Source organism: Dendropsophus ebraccatus, chromosome 12, assembly GCF_027789765.1.
Source record: "Dendropsophus ebraccatus isolate aDenEbr1 chromosome 12, aDenEbr1.pat, whole genome shotgun sequence".
NCBI lineage: Eukaryota > Metazoa > Chordata > Amphibia > Anura > Hylidae > Dendropsophus > Dendropsophus ebraccatus.
The window spans coordinates 84,740,587-84,753,227 of record NC_091465.1 but is presented as its reverse complement, the minus strand read 5'-3'; the positions used below and the strand labels follow the sequence as shown (position 1 = coordinate 84,753,227).

The window sequence follows — 12,641 nt, the reverse complement described above, 5'->3', positions numbered from 1 at the left end:
TATATACACACATACAGCCCTGACTATCCTGAGGGGGATACTGTATGTGTTTTGTACACCCAGCTATCCATCAGGTACCTGCACCTAATATATATATATATATATATATATATATATATATACAGCCCTGACTGTCCTGAGGGGGATACTGTATGCGTTCTGTACACCCAGCTATCCATCAGATACCTGCACCCAATACATATATATATATATACAGCCCTGACTATCCTGACGGGGATACTGTATATGTTCTGTACACCCAGCTATCCTCCAGATACCTGTACATAATACTGTATATATATATATGTGTGTGTGTGTCTGCATAGATATGACTATACATTGATATTTGTAACAGACTCAGCCCATTCAGCCTGTCACCCTCCATGAGGCAGAAGTCGATTTTCTTCACCTAAAAGAAAAAATTTCCTTCCTGACTCCATAGCTCACAATAAATCCATAGATCTCCGACCTAGTGACTAGTGACTGTAATATTATTATATCCAGATATGTATCCAGACCCTCTTGATTTTCCTCGTGCCGTACCGTATTTTCATCATACCATCCACTGGCAGAGACCTCCATAGTCTCCATGCTCTTATAGTAAAGAATCTATAGAGACCTTCGTAGTCTCACTGCTCTTACAGTATGGAATCCATAGAGAGCTCCATAATCCCACTGCTTCTACAGTAAAGAACCTGTAGAGATTTCAATGGTGTCACTGCTCTTACAGTAAATAATCTATAAAGACCTCCATAGTGTCACTGCTCTTACAGTAAATAATCTATTAAGACCTTCATGGTCTCACTGCTCTTACAGTAAAGAATCCTCACCTATGTTGGGGTAGAAACCCTTCTACCTCTAGACATAGAAGATGCCTTTGTGTACTGGGTATAAATATATCATAGGAGAGTTCACAGTACTGCCCTAAATATAGTTATCTTTCTGGGTTCTGTAGTCCTCCCGTTACTCCCGTTGGCTTGGCAGCAGCTGCCTGACACTGGTTGCTATAGGTGACTTCACTGTCATCTAGAATCTTCCGTGTCAGTGTGTAGTCAGTAATCCAGGATGCCCCCCCTATTACTTTCCATGTATCAGTCTTACAGTGAGGCACCTCATTATTCAGCAGTTATAACTATGGGATTTTCTATGAATCCGGTGGCTTCTCTGTGTGTCCTGGGGCAGAGTCACTTCTGGTTTCATCGTCCATGAAATACACATGCTGTGAGAGATGAAGAGCATCTACCTGCATCAGAGCGCTCGCATACACAACGTCTATCAGATCCGACAGCCGAGGGACACAGGAAGGAAAGCAAACACACCTGACCCTGTGACAATGCTGCCCGGGGCTTTTCTACTCATCTTAGAATTACTTTCATAGTAGACATTTTATACTAGATTTTATTTTTTTTGTAGGGGGGGGGGACAATTTTTAGAATTAACCATCGTATCCTGTTAACAAATTCGGTCCTGAAAAGTTTTGTATGAGGTCTCCAGGGTTTGTTATATGTATCCTGAAGAGTGGGAGTGGAGCTGTTACCTGCAGGATGGCTGGGTCTTGTGGTGCACCACAACCTTATGGCCTTGGTGTGCACCAGTAGTTCTACCAGGGCCAACCCTTGATATTGCTGTCTGACAAGATTATCCTTGTGAGGTGCAGGTGGACCAGACAACAGGGAGACATGGAGGGAGGGGCAGTTTTCAAGGTTGAAGGCCTAGTATGGGTTACTGCGCTTTGTGTGTGCAGAGTGTAGATGGTTTTCCTGAAACCCCACTTTGTCACTATGAGTGGGACACTGGTGGGCACGATGATCCCATGATCCTTCCCAATGGAGTCTTTCTGATTAAGTATCTAGGTTGAGCCAAAGGCTACTAGTTGTGGTTTCTAGAAGTGCCCAAAGGTCCTTGTTCAACTTCCCCTTTTAACCCAGAAAGATATGGTACAGTGGTCTAAGTAACCTCTGATACCAAATATACTCCTCCTGCCTTGGGTTCCTGGACTGATGGTTCCCACTAACAGCAGACATAAGTTTTGTTCCTTTAGATAGCACTCCTGCAGAACACTCTCTTTTTCAGCTTTCCTCCTCTTCCTTGGCCTCTTTTACCTTATTAGAACAGACAGACATGACTGGCTGACCAGGACTGAAGGACTCAACAACTGACCAGCACTTCCTGTTACAGCTGGGAAGTTTTGGGTGGGGCCTATTAGTAATCTCCACCTACCTTTTAGCAAGTTGTAGAAAGAGCTGGAAACTTCTACCACTACCTAAGCAGTTCCCATTAAAGCCTGCAGGTGGCACTGTTACCTAATAGTGTAGTGTGAGGAGTGAGGCAGGTTTAACCCATTGTCTGCCCGCCAGTCATACTGCTATACAGAATACATAGCATAACTTTACATATAGCAAACAATTGGTGAACGGCTGCCATCCTAGACCCAGCCGCAGGAATTGTGCTCTGGTATACTACAGTATGAGTGGTAATGTATAAGGTATGGTGGATACAGCAAGAGATGTGCTGCTGCGGAAGGACAAAAGTGGTAGTAATAGCACAGTATATACATAATAGACAAGGCAAAAGATGTATGGCTGTATGGGGTAGTAGTAGTAGTGGTAGAGATGTGTGGCGGTAAAAGGGTGGTAATAGTAGAGATGTACGGCTGTGTAGGGGTAGTAGTAGTAGTAGAGATGTACGGCTGTGTAGGGGTAGTAGTAGTAGAGATGTGTGGCGGTGTAAGGGTAGTAGTAGTAGTAGAGATGTGTGGCGGTGTAAGTTTAGTAGTAGTAGTAGAGATGTGTGGCGGTGTAAGGGTAGTAGTAGTAGAGATGTGTGGTGGTGTAAGGATAGTAGTAGTACATATGTATGGCTGTGTAGGGGTTGTGGCGGTAGTAGTAGAAATGTATGGCGGTGTAGGGGTGGTGGTGGTGATAGTAGTAGTAGAGATGTATGGCGGTGTAGGGGTGGTGGTAGTTGTACTAGAGATGTGGTGCTGTGTAAGGACAGAAGTAGTAGTAATAGCTCAGTACTGTATATACATGATGAAAAACGCAAAAGATGTATGGCGGTGGTAGTAATAGTAATAGAGATGTATTGGGGTGTAGTAGTAGTAGTAGAGATGTATGGCGGTGTAGGGGTAGTAGTAGAGATGTATTGTGGTGTAGTAGTAGTAGTAGTAGAGATGTATAGCGGTGTAGGGGTAGTAGTAGAGATGTATTGTGGTGTAGTAGTAGTAGTAGCAGTAGTAGAGATGTATGGCGGTGTAGGGGTAGTAGTAGAGATGTATTGTGGTGTAGTAGTAGTAGCAGTAGTAGAGATGTATGGCGGTGTAGGGGTAGTAGTAGTAGAAATGTATTGTGGTGTAGTAGTAGTAGTAGTAGTAGAGATGTATGGCGATATAGGGGTAGAAGTAGAGATGTATTGTGGTGTAGTAGTAGTAGTAATAGTAGTAGTAGTAGAGATGTATGGCGGTATAGGGGTAGAAGTAGAGATGTATTGTGGTGTAGTAGTAGTAGTAAAGATGTATGGCAGTGTAGGGGTAGTAGTAGAGATGTATTGTAGTGTAGTAGTAGTAGTAGAGATGTATGGCGGTGTAGGGGTAGTAGTAGAGATGTATTGTGGTGTAGTAGTAGAGATGTATGGCGGTGTAGGGGTAGTAGAGATGTATGGCAGTGTAGGGGTAGTAGTAGAGATGTATTGTGGTGTAGTAGTAGTAGTAGTAGAAGAGATGTATGGCGGTGTAGGGGTAGTAGTAGAGATGTATTGTGGTGTAGTAGTAGTAGAGATGTATGGCGGTGTAGGGGTAGTAGTAATAGAGATGTATTGTGGTGTAGTAGTAGTACTGTATGGCAGCGTAGGGGTGGTGGTAGTAGTAGTAGTAAAAGAGATGTATGGTGGTGTAGTAGTAGTAGTAATGTATGGTAGTGTAGGGGTGGTAGTAGTAGAGATGTATGGTGGTGTAGTAGTAATGTATGGTAGTGTAGGGGTCGAAGTAGTAGTTGTAGAGATGTATGGTGGTGTAGGGGTAGTAGTAATAGAGATATATGGTGGTGTAGTAGTAGTAATGTATGGTAGCGTAGGGGTGGTGGTAGTAGTAAAAGAGATGTATGGTGGTGTAGTAGTAGTAGTAATGTATGGTAGTGTAGGGGTGGTAGTAGTAGAGATGTATGGTGGTGTAGTAGTAATGTATGGTAGTGTAGGGGTTGAAGTAGTAGTAGTAGTAGAGATGTATGGTGGTGTAGGGGTAGTAGTAGTAGTAGTAATGTATGGTAGTGTAGGGGTAGTAGTAGTAGATATATACATCTGTACTTAGAATAGTCTTATTGCCAACTGTGCAGTCAGTATTCACCTGAACAATCCAGAGTATTCCATAATATACTCTTAGAGTGAGGGTCCTGATCAGTCTATGAGGGGTGAGGGTCCTGATCACAGTCTATGAGGAGTGAGGGTCCTGATCACAGTCTATGAGGAGTGAGGGTCCTGATCACAGTCTATGAGGAGTGAGGGTCCTGATCACAGTCTAGGAGGAGTGAGGGTCCTGATCACAGTCTATGAAGAGTGAGGGTCCTCATCACAGTCTATGAGGAGTGAGGGTCCTGATCAGTCTATGAGGGGTGAGGGTCCTGATCAGTCTATGAGGAGTGAGGGTCCTGATCACAGTCTATGAGGAGTGAGGGTCCTGATCAGTCTATGAGGGGTGAGGGTCCTGATCAGTCTATGAGGGGTGAGGGTCCTGATCACAGTCTAGGAGGAGTGAGGGTCCTGATCACAGTCTAGGAGGAGTGAGGGTCCTGATCACAGTCTAGGAGGAGTGAGGGTCCTGATCACAGTCTATGAGGAGTGAGGGTCCTGATCACAGTCTAGGAGGAGTGAGGGTCCTGATCACAGTCTATGAAGAGTGAGGGTCCTTATCACAGTCTATGAAGAGTGAGGGTCCTCATCACAGTCTATGAGTAGTGAGGGTCCTTATCACAGTCTATGAGGGGTGAGGGTCCAGATCACAGTCTGAGGAGTGAGGGTCCTGATCACAGTCTGAGGAGTGAGGGTCCTGATCACAGTCTATGAAGAGTGAGGGTCCTCATCACAGTCTATGAGTAGTGAGGGTCCTGATCACAGTCTATGAGGAGTGAGGGTCCTTATCACAGTCTATGAGGGGTGAGGGTCCTGATCACAGTCTATGAGGAGTGAGGGTCCTGATCACAGTCTATGAGGAGGGGGATGGAGACCAAAGAGGTTGTCGGGACCCCTAAATCTAACAATCACAGACTGTGGAGATATCTCCTGCAGTCTCATCTCAGGCTACAGAACCCTTTATACTTCAATCATTTTTTATTGCTTATTTTGGTATATGAAGTGATAGGACTGTCTAAATAGACATTTTCCCTTGCATGTTGAGAGAGAACAATATTCCCAGGAGACGTGTATGTGTTCCCGTCTCTCTGCTCTCTCTTCTCTGTATCCTTATAGTGATCATAGTGTGGAGAGTGTGGAGGGCAGTCACATGGGCTGTATACGTAGCTGTAGACCCCACACACGCACACACCTCACCTCTATTACTGAGAAGACACCTCCACATGAGAAGACTCTGAACCCAGTAAATGGCTGCAGGGGGTCTGACAATAAATGAAGACATAGCGGAGACATTTAATCCGATGTAATCACGGCCATATGTACCAATCATCTTTTTCATGTCCTGCCCTTCGCCTTCTGTCAGACAGATGAGCGCGGTCCTGATTTCCCTAATAAGTCAGTGACTCCATCCATCTGGTCAGTTCTCTATAATTAAAGGATTTTATAACCATGTAGAGATTGTCTGACAAAGACAAAACCTTCTTAAACACAACTACCTGTACCAAAAATCAAGATTCTGATGGATTTTTGCAGCCCAACCGTTTTGTTCTGGGAAGGACAAGCCGTCGCCACAGGGGTCTGGCTGCAGCTTACCCCTTCCTATAGAGGAGCTGGGTCAAATGTTCATGTGTATGGGGGGAGCAGGAGAAAGAAGGTGTATGGCAGCTATTTGCAGGGGTATTCCAAGATTCATCACCTATCCATAGGATAGCTGATCAGCAGCTGATCAGTAGCTGATCTATAGGGGTCTCACCTCTGGGTTCCCTGCCGATTACAATATCTTTTATATTTTTTATACTTTTCCATTTACAGAGCTCGGATCTAAGGGCTCGTTTTTTGCTGGGTGGGCTCTAACTTTTCACTACTATTTTGGAATACATGGTGAATTTGGAGTGCTTTTTAGTCATGTTTTTTTTTTTTAATACAAAGTGACCAAAAACCACCACCGTTCTCCTATAGGAAAGACAGTATTTTTTCGATTACCTCATTCCGTCATGTTGGATAAATAACCTTTTTACTTTGCCGATTTGTGTTTATGGTTTTTCTAGTTTAGAAAATTAGGGATTTTTATTCAGTGGATTTTTAATTTTTTTAATTTTAACTTTTTTGTTACTAGGACAATGGTACAAGCGATCATTCGATTGTTTTTACAGTTTCTCCTATTATACCCTGCTGATAGAAGGCTGTAATAGGAGCACAGACATGGCAGCCACACAGGCAGCCGATCAGCAGACCACAGTCATGAGGGAGTGGGGTGACTGGAGACTGTGGGTGGAGCAGGCTTAGCACGTCCCACTTGAAAGTTGATGTACAAGTATCATTGTTCCTTTATGTCCTATGGTATACAGTAGGTCCAGTCTCTTCCTGCTGCCGGAGATTAAACAAAGAGCAGAATGTCTAAAGGTCGGACCTGAACACCAGCACCCAGGCTAGGATAGAATACAGCTCGGCCAAAATAGGATGTGAACAGTCCCTAACTGGGAAATGATGGACTTGCGGCTCAGCGAGCTGCAGTGAGGGGCGTCTGAGCATTAGAGGAAGGGAATGGCTGCTACTTATGCCAAATTGTGACCCTGCTATGAGCCGGGTGCTACAGAGATCAAAATCCATTTGACCAGGCCATGTTTCCCAAAGAGATCTGGATCCATCTAACCAGGCCATGTTTCCTAAAGAGATCTGGATCCATCTGACCAGGCCATGTTTCCTAAAGAGATCTGGATCCATCTGACCAGGCCATGTTTCCCAAAGAGATCTGGATCCATCTGACCAGGCCATGTTTCCTAAAGAGATCTGGAACCATCCGCCCAGGCCATGTTTCTCCATGTAGCTCTGGATCCATCTGATTGGGGCCATGTTTCTCAGCAGAGATCAGGATCCATCTAGCCGGGCCATGTTTCTCAGCAGAGATCAGGATCCATCTAGCCGGGCCATGTTTCTCAGCAGAGATCAGGATCCATCTAGCCGGGCCATGTTTCTCAGCAGAGATCAGGATCCATCTAGCCGGGCCATGTTTCTCAGCAGAGATCTGGATCCATCTAGCCGGGTCATGTTCCTCCACAGAGATCTGGAACCTTCTGACCAGCCATATTTTTCTGCAAAGATCTGCTTCCCTCTGATTGAAGACATGTTTCTCAACAGAGATCTGGATGCTTCTTACCAGGCCATATTTCTCCACAGACATCTGGGTCCAAATCATGGACCATGTTTTCCAAAAAGGATCTGGACCCATCTGACCAGGCTGGTCTTCTGCTATAATAGTCGGCCAAACGTGTTAGACAGACACCAGCGTTGTATTTGGCTGAAGTTTCCTGACTGTGCTCCTCCTGTTCATCAGAACGATTCCTGACTTTCTCCTCTGAGCCCTTTCGGTGATGAGTTGTTTCCATCCACCATCTCTGTATACTCTTCATACCACTACATAAGGAAACCCCTCAGTAAGAACCTGTCCCCGACTAGTCTAGCCCCGATAACCAGACATCACTCCAGTCACTGGATTTACCCATCAAATATGGATTCACACTAAAACTGATCCCTAGAAAACAGATCATTGGATTTTATCTAATGCTCCGGGGTCATTGGTCTCTATACAGGGAATATCTGATCGGACTCTAATAGCCCAGTGTTATGGTTGTAAACTTTTAACCCTGCACTTCCCCGCAGAAATATTAGCAGAAGAATTACAAACTTGCATTGATTTTCTATTATATAATTTGATATAATGGGAACTAGAACACGCTTATGCAATCTTTTCTCATGTCGGGTTTTCTAGCTAGAGCAAAGTGTTAATGTGGGAATAATAGTGATATAAGAGGACGGGGGGGGGGAGAATTGAGCAGGTTCACACTTGGACGTTATGTCAGGTACCTGATCATCCAGCTGGCAGTTTAGTTTCAGTGTATCAGTGCAGGTAAGAGCCGGGGCCTCGGGAGAGGAGAAAAGTCTACACAGCTGCGTCCTACTTAGTAACAAACCTGCCGACCGGAGGAGGTCTAAGACTCGGGATCGGAGACCTTGCCTATAGCGCGGGCTGCAGTGTATGTTAGGAAGTCTCCAGTATATGATGACTAAGCTTCATGTAGATGAGTTTAGGTGAGATCTCCGCAGTCTGGTCTAATGTGAAATATGATAAAATCCTCAAACACTGAATTCCCGCCAGACGCTTCCGATTTGTCGCTCTCATAAAATCACAGGAATCATTTTGGGTGACTTTATACTTGTCAGGTGTAAATCGTCTCAGTTCAGTTTTGTATCTTTATTTTAGGGATAGAGATGAAACAACTGGACCACACATGAGTCTGATCGCTCGGCATTTGGTTACTGAAGAAGTGGATGCAGCCCTAAGAAGTCCTGGCCTGGGCCATAGGCTGTATCCATGTTTTCCAGGACTCCCTGAGGCTACATCCAACTTCTTCAACCACCGGTATTCAAATGCCTAAGGTTCGAGTTGCGTTCATCTGTATGTAAGAAGAATTGGTTCTCAAGGTGAACTTCCACCACTAATGTAGTATTCTAGTATCAGAAAATTGTATTTGAGTAAAACTATCACCCCAGGACATATAACCGACTAATATGGAAGTATCACTTATAGTACTGGCTTCAGCGTATTTGTGTTTGATTCACCCCTGACAGGAAGTTGTGTAGTCCTCTCATTATCATTGAGGTGGTGTCTCAGCAGCTCCCTGGCTCCTCCCTCTTTCCTAAGACAACACATTATGGGTGTGGCTGGATCTTGTCTCTGAGCTCTAGCCCCACCTCCTGAGTGATGTCATCACCTCTGACCAGCCCCTCCAGTGTACATCACCATCTCCCTGTCATATACACTGAGACATACAGATCTAGGTGTGATTACAGCCAGAGGAGCTGCCAAGGAATGCACAGTGGTATATACTATATCTATGTTATGTGAATCTCTGCCCCTTTTGATGCCTCCATGATCTTATTTGCCTTGGCAGCAGCTCTTTAATACTGACCCAGGGGCGTAACTACCACTATAGCAGTCATAGCGGCTGCTATGGGGCCCGCCGCATCAGGGGGCCCCATGGCCTGCTCCTGCAATACACTGGGCCCCCTGAGCCGTCATCATTTGCAGCACCGGGTGGCCCTGCTGGTCTCCTGGGTTTTGCAAATGTCCCTTTAACTGCAAGCACTCCTGACCAGAGCTAGCAGTTATGTAGTTATGGGGGGGGGGGGGCCCAATCAAAAGTTTGCTATGGGGCCCAGCCATTTCTAGTTACGCCCCTGTACTGACCCTTGTGGTATCCCACTAGTAACTGTGACCCCTCTCTAATACTGACCCATGTGGTGCCCCACTAGTAACTGTGACCCCCTCTAATACTGGCCCCTGTGGTACCCCACTAGTAACTGTGACCCCCTCTAATACTGATCTCTGTGGTACCCCACTAGTAACTGTGATCCCCTCTAATACTGACCCCTGTGATCCCCTCTAATATTAGCCCCTGTGGTACCCCACTAGTAACAGTGAGCCACAACAGCTCCTGGTATCCCTCTAACTTCTGTGATCCCCTCCTGTACTGACCCCTATGGTAACCACTACTGATGGTAATCCTAGTTCTGATCTTTGTGGTACCTCACTAGTAATCTCCTATAATGCTGTGGGTACCCCACTAGTACTGTGACACCCTCTAAAACTCACCCCTGTGGTACCCCACTAGTCATCCATTACTGCCCTCTGTGGTCCCCACTAGTAACTGTGACACCCTCTAATACTCACCCCTGTGGTACCCCATTAGTTACAGTCATCCAATACTGCCTCTGTGGAAACTCACCAGTAACAGTGAACCAACTCTGATCCATATGGTACCCCACTAGTAACAATGACCCAATAATGCCCCCTGTGGTACTCCATAAGTAATGGTGAGCCAGTACTGACTCTTTGGGTATCCCACTGGTAGCAGTGACCTAATACTGCCCCCTGTGGCCCCCTCTAGAAGCGGTGACCCAATACTGACCCCTGTCTCCTAATTACAGCCACCCCATCAGAGTATGTAGTGATACTCACCACCCCTGTGACGGAGCTGAAGCATTGAACATAGGAAATTGTGTATTTTATCTTTTGCTGGTAGAGACTGGATGTTTATGGAAGTGATTGTTCTTGTTGTACTCAGCCTTAGATCATGATACTAAATCAAGCGTTTGGATTTTCCATAGGTGTTGAATAATACGAAGCTTCAAGGACTGACTTGTACATTGAATATTGACAGGGATGTAGAACCAGAGATTCACGGTAAGTTGTTGTGATCACCCCAGTCATTCTTCAGATGTCTCCGGAGAACCTGACGGAAGGACCTTCTATAATGTGACCTTCTCTAATCCATGTTCACATGCAGCCATACATTGTAGATTCTGCTTCACTCTAGACTTTTACATTGATCACCTCTGCCAGACTTTCCATAATGTTGCGACTCTTCAGTAACCCATCGCCTGACATTGAGGACCCACATGGTCGTTTTTGCCCTTAGAACACAGTTTTTGTTTTCTAAGTTTTTCAGTTGTGATAGTCCAAAAATCCCAAAGGATTGTTTTTTTGTGGGATAAGTTGTCATTTTCAGTGCTGCCATTTTGGGGATACATTTAGCTTATAACCCTTTGGAGGGATATGGTTATTAAAAACAAAACAAAAAAAAAAAGATTTATTTTTTTTAAAATCACTGTCCACATTTTTTCTGTTTCCTTTAATTTTTGGGTTAATCCAGTTAGGGTAATATCAAATTTATAATATTTTTTGTTTTTCACAATAAAGAGTAATGTAAGGGCGTGTTTTTGAGGGACAACCCATCCTTTCTTTTGGTACCTTTTTGGGGTTCATATGACTTTTTGATAAGTTTTTATAACAGTTTTAGGGTGCCCAAAAATAAAGGGAACCCTAGAAAAAACACACCCTAGATGAATGAAATGTTCCAGCTATAAATATTTATTGTTTACTTAGTGGAAAGCATTGAGAACAATAAAACTATTCTGTAAATTTGAATAAATTTACCCCATGGAGCTCTGGATTATTATCCCATGGAGCTCTGGATTAATGCCCCATGGAGCTCTGGATTAATATCCCATGGAAATCTGGATTAAAATCCCATGGAGGTCTGGATTATTGTCCCATGGAGGTCTGGATTATTATCCCATGGAGGTCTGGATTATTGTCCCATAAAGGTCTGGATTATTATCCCATGGAGATTTGGAATATTATCCCATGGAGGTCTGAATTATTGTCCCGTGGAGGTCTGGATTATTATCCCATGGAGGTCTGGACTAATATCCCATGGAGGTTTGGAGTAATATCCCATGGAGGTCTGGATTATTATCCCATGGAGGTCTGGACTAATATCCCATGGAGGTCTGGATTATTATCCCATGGAGGTCTGGACTAATATCCCATGGAGGTCTGGAGTAATATCCCATGGAGGTCTGGATTATTATCCATGGAGGTCTGGACTAATATCCCATGGAGGTCTGGAGTAATATCCCATGGAGGTCTGGATTATTGTCCCGTGGAGGTCTGGATTATTGTCCCGTGGAGGTCTGGATTATTATCCCATGGAGGTCTGGATTATTATCCCAAAGAAGTCTAGATGCGGAAAGATACTTAAAATCACATTAAATTCTGATCTAATTCAGTGGAAATGCCTCAAGACAAGGAAATTAAGCTGAGTATTGTGTTTGACCTCCACATGTCTGTATGACCTCCCTACAACGGCTGGTGAGGCGGTGGATGGTCTCCTGAGGGATCTCGTCCCAGACCTGGACTAAAGCATCCACCAACTCCTAAAAAGTCTGTGCTGCAACGTGACATTGGTGGATGGAGGAGACATGATGTCCTAGATGTGCTCAATGGGATTCAGGTCTGGGAATCCAACTCTAGCATTGTCCTGCATCAGAAGAAACCAAGAGCCAACCGCACCAGCATATGGTCTCACAAGGGGTCTGATCTCGATACCGATACCTAATGGCAGACAGAGTACCTCTGGCACATGGAGGGCTGTGCAGCCCCACACCATCACTGACCCACTGCCCAACCAGTCACTCTTGAGGATGCTGCAGGCAGCAGGACGTTTCCAAGGTGTCCCCAGACTCTGTCACATCTGTAACATGCTCAGTGTGAACCTGCTCTCATCTGTGAAGAGCACAGACCGCAAATGCTGAATATGCCTGTCTTAGTGTTCTTTGGCAAATGCCAATCGTCCTGCACGGTGTTGGGCTGTAAGGTCGACGTTAAGCCCTCGTACCACCCTCATGAAGTCTGTTTCTGACAGTTTAAGCAGACACTTGGAAAGTAGTGGCTGCTT

General features: G+C 44.9%; 1 protein-coding gene across 5 annotated transcripts in view; it reads left to right on the top strand.

Annotated features, from left to right (window-relative positions):
* The window catches only part of LRRC4B (leucine rich repeat containing 4B), a 104,692-nt gene that overhangs the window by 84,286 nt on the left and 7,765 nt on the right, over positions 1-12,641 (top strand). For all 5 annotated transcript variants that reach the window (XM_069946961.1, XM_069946965.1, XM_069946964.1 and 2 more), the window contains one exon: positions 10,510-10,585. The gene's annotated coding sequence lies outside the window, so the exon portion shown is untranslated. The remainder of the gene's footprint in view (positions 1-10,509; positions 10,586-12,641) is intronic.